We start from the raw sequence: 4,965 nt of genomic DNA, 5'->3' as shown, positions 1-4,965 counted from the left end.
TGACGATTCTAGTTAACAATACTATATTTTATTTTTATTATTGTTATTTTTTACACTATGCTGATTTTTAATTTTCTTCTTTATGCTTATGGTAGTTTTATTTTAAATTGAAATATAGTTGATTTATAATGTTTTGTTAGTTTCAGGTAGCAATACTGTATTTTATATTTGAAAGTCACTAAGAAAGTAGATCTTAGAAGTTCTCATTTCACACACACACACAAATTTATAACTGTACGGTATAGCCTTTAAACTTACTGTGGTGATCATTTTGCAGTTTATATGTATGTCAAATCATTATGTTATACACCTAAAACTTATATAATGCTGTATGTATATCACAATTTAAAAATCACTTAACATAAAACAAAAACAGCAACAAAATAAGTCAACAAACAAACGAAATCTTCCTCAGTCCTGAGGACTAATTAAAGGATGGTTATTTGCAGATAGTTTTTGTTTTACCCAAGTTCCTTCTTAATCTTTTTTTCTTTGTTGTTGCTGTTTAAGTCAATAATCTTTTCTATTGCATTAAAAAGTAGTTCACTCAATAAAACTGGAGAAAAAAAAAAGCAAAAAATAAAACAGATTAAAATCTCAAAAAAATTTCACTTAAAAAGTTAAATTTTAGAACAGAGTTTTGGTAGATGTACTTCGTGTGTCTTCTGCAACTTGTGAACTGCTATTCCTACGTTTTGTGGTGACATTTTTCCTATCCCATTACATAAGAAACTGCGTTTTCTTAGTTCTAAAGGTCAAAGTCTAGTGTCTTTTTGTACATAGATTGATTTAAACATTATGCTTGGAGCCAAGCAGAATGAAGAAAGCTCATTTCTAAAAGGAGTTTTAGATTTTTCTATCATTTTAGAATTCATTCAATTAATTCCAAATATTTACTGAGCACCCACTACAAGTCAGACATTGTTCTAGGCACTGTCAGCACATACATTTTCAGATGATTAAAAAAAAATGTTTTCCATAATCAGAAGACAGTAGTTGGGAGGGTTACTAGATTGTGGAGGTAATGGTCATAGTAACAGTGACTATTCGGTTCAAAAAATAATTACTGAATATCTGTTTGCAAGAGGCCCTCTGCCGGGTGCTATGCAGTGAGTAGTACCTCTGCACGGCATTTTTAACTCTTGACACTATTTTTATTATTTAATTTTGTTAGCATTTACAACTCAAAGTCTAGGGAACTTGGTCAAAGAACACAACAGAACTCCCCTAGTGGGCGCAAGATCAGACTGATGCTCTTCTCTCTCTCTCTGCCCCAACACTTTTTCACACTTACACACCCGCACACTCCACACTCCCCATCCTGTCCCCATCTGGCAGAGTATAAAACAGTGAACCATCCCTGCCTTCTCAGAGTTTGCATAATAGTGGGGAGAGACAGATAACACACCAAAACGAGCCTGTCAGTTAACTATTATGTTGGAGGGTGGTAAGTGCTATGAGGGAAAATAAAGCAAGGAAATGCAATGAGCCACGGGGGAGAGGGCGTTTTATGATTTTAAATAGAAGTGGTCAGAAAGGGTCTCACTGGGAAGGGACGTTTGAGCAAAGCCCTGAAGGAGGAAGGGAGAGAGGCATGCGGATCCCTGCGGAGGAGCGTCTGGAGCACGAGGACCAAGGGGGACAGCTGGGTGGCTGTCCAAAGTGGGAGAGGGAGCCCAGCAGGGGCTGAGTCAGAGGGGAAAGTGAGGTGGGCCGCCGGGGAGCATCCGTGGACCTGTCCGCCTGGGCGCCGTGACACAGTGCCATCGGCTGGGAGCCTTAAGCAACAGAAACTGACTTCCTCCCAGTTCTGGAGGCTGGAAGTCCACAATCACGGTGCTGCCTGGGGTGATTTCTGGTGAGACCTCTCTTCCTGGTTTGCCGGTGACGACCTTCTTGCTGTGACTCCTCATAGCCTTTCCTCTGTGCGCCCTGGGGTGAGAGAGATCTCTGGTGTCTCTTCCTCTGCTTATGAGGACACCAGTCTATCAGATTAGGGCTCACCCTACTAACCTCTTGTAGCCTTAATTACCTCCTTAAAGGACCTATCTCCAAATAAATTTACATTGGGAGTCAGGGCGTCAATGTATACATTTCGGTGGGACACAGTTCTACCCATGACAATCCACAATCTCGGGTATTTGTCAGAGTGAGGTGGGCAGTGGAGAGATGTGATCAGACTTTCTTTTCGAAAGGATCACTTTGGTTGCTGAGAAGCTGGGAACCCAGTTAGAAGGCTGCCACATAAAATGGGGAGAGATGGTGATGGTGGTGAGCTACTGTGCAGGTGAATTTGAGAATACTCTGGATGTGGCCTTTGTCATTCCGTTGAGCTCTTCCATGTACCTCTGGATTCCTTTGTACATCAGCGTCTCTGATACAGGACACCGCTGTGTCTTAATCTGTTGTGAAGCATTTCGGGAATTTCATATTAATCAAAATAAATATTAACGTTAGTCAGAGTATCAAAGCTAACTAATGAAACTTTAAAATTCAGAATAAAACATTTTGCTTTATTCTTAGTAGGATGACACTTTCACCTATTTGCGATCTAATAAGTTATGTTGGGTAGAAGGAACAAACAGGTTTAAAAAAATAGCGTAACTGGGGGAAGCCTATAAGAGTGTGTTTTGGCTGAAAAATCTGCTTTCCTCTGGTTTTCACATGGCTGCCTTTTTTTTTTTTTTTTTAATCATTAAGGTCTCAGCTCAAGATTCTTCTCCTCTGAGAGGCCTTCCCAGTGTACTGAGTCTAAGGTATTTCCTGCTGTCACTTTCCATCCCGTCCTGCTGCTTTATTTTCTGCATGGCATGCTCTGATACTTTCTTGTTTGTTAGTTCTTCACAGTCTGCCTGCCCCTCCTAAGAGCTGCACTCCAGGAAACAAAGTCTTTGTCTTATCCATCACTGTATCCCCGCATCTAGAACACTGCCTGACGCGTAGTAAGCACTCAATAAATATTTGTTAAATGAATGAAAGGATAAAAGAAAAACATGAAGACACAGTTATGTAGCTCACTAAGACTTACAGACTGTGTACGGGGAAAGAAATCCCTTCTGTGTAGTGCAGTGTTGAAGGCTGACAGGGGACCACACAGTAGACAAAGGGCTGGGCAGATTTCAGGGCTAGAAGGTTTGTATTTTTGATGGTTTATGTGCAGATCTGGGAGTCAAGAGATTGGGGGTTCACATCTGCTCTATCTCCAACTCGCTGAGTGACTTCGGTACAAATCATGAACTTCCGCAAGCGTTAGTTTCTCCATCTGTGCGGCGTTACTGGCTAGTTTAAACATTTAGAAACCTTCATTGGCAAACATGACTCTATTTATGCTCTTTCAGGAGGTTGAAGTGCTTTGTGGAAGCAAGCCCTGTTTTCCCCTTTGCTTCTCAGTTCCACCTCCTCGGCAGGCAAGGTGATTAATTGCCCTGGATTCCTCTTCGGCTCCCTTTCCCAGCCTCTTCCAAATAGTGTCCTCATTTAGTGAGGCTGCATGACTTGGATGGGAAGGGCAAGGACCAGGTCACCTTAAGATGTGCCATGGGTTGTCATTTCCAGACTTTATTCCTCTTTATTTGCCTCCCTCGGCTGGATAGATCCACCAGCTCTCCACCACCCAAGCTCAGTACCATAGGGAGGCTGGTAACTTTGACTCATCTCCCATGTAATTGAGTACAGAAATTAAGTCTTTTTTTTTAAATTGAAGTTTAGTCGGTTTACAATGTTGTGTTAATTTCTAGTGTGCAGCATAGTGATTCAGTTATACATATTCCTTTTCATATTCTTTTTCATTATAGGCTACGACAAGGCATAGAATATAGTTCCCTGTGCTATACAGTAGAACTTTGCTGTTTATCTATTTTATATATAGTAGTTAGTATCTGCAAGTCCCAAACTCCCAATTTATCCCTCCACTCTCCCCTTTCCCCCTTGGAAGCCACAGGTTTGCTTTCTATGTGAGTCTGTTTCTGTTTTGTAAATAGGTTCATTCTGTCATTTTTTTAGATTCCACATATAAGTGATATCATATGGTATTTTTCTTTCCCTTTCTGGCTTTCTTCACTTAGTATGGCAATCTCTAGATCCATCCATGTTGCTGCAAATGACATTATTTTACTCTTTTTTTTGTGGCTGGGTAGTATTTCATTGTGTGTATATATATTCACCACAGCTTCTTTATCTGTTGATGGACATTTAGATTCCTTCCATTATCTTGGCTGTTGTAAATAGTGCTGCTATGAACATTGGGGTGCATGTATCTTTTCAAATTAGAGTTCCCTCTAGGTGTATGCCCAGGAGTGGGATTGCTGGATCATAGAGTAAGTCTATTTTCAGTTTTTTAAGGAAACTCCATACTCTTTTCCATAATGGCTGCACCAAATTACACTCCCACCAACAGTATAGGAGGGTTCCCTTTTCTCCACATGGAGAAAAGTCGTTTGTGGACTTTTGAATGATGGCCATTCTGACTGGTGTGAGGTGATACCTCGTTGTAGTTCTGATTTGCATTTCTCTGAGAAAGAAAATGATAGTGATACTGAGCATTTTTTCATATGCCTATTGGCCATTCGTATGTTTTCATTGGGGAAATGTTTGTTTCAGTCTTCTGCCCGTTTTGGGATTGGGTGGTTTTTTTTTTTCTTTGTTTTTGAGTTGTATGAGCTGTTTTGCATATTCTGGAAATTAAGCCCTTGTCAGTTGCATCATTTGCATATATTCAGAAATTAAAGTCTTGAGCCCAGATGCAAGAGGCTGTCCATGCATCCATCATCCATTTATTCTTTCCGCCAGCCAGACCTGCTCTGCAGTAGGAGGCTTTGGTTCTGTGAACAGCCAATGAGTGACCTCCTTCTTGACTTCAGGGCATTATCACCTCCTAAGAATCAAGCTTCTCTCTACATATGGCTCTGCCTTCTGTCCCCTGGCCCTGTCTAACTCAGAAGCAGGATAAATATTGGGCATTACAGT

Source organism: Camelus ferus, chromosome 12 (genome assembly GCF_009834535.1).
Source record: "Camelus ferus isolate YT-003-E chromosome 12, BCGSAC_Cfer_1.0, whole genome shotgun sequence".
Lineage (NCBI taxonomy): Eukaryota > Metazoa > Chordata > Mammalia > Artiodactyla > Camelidae > Camelus > Camelus ferus.
The sequence above is the reverse complement of the archived record's forward strand: the minus strand, read 5'-3'. Positions refer to the sequence as shown.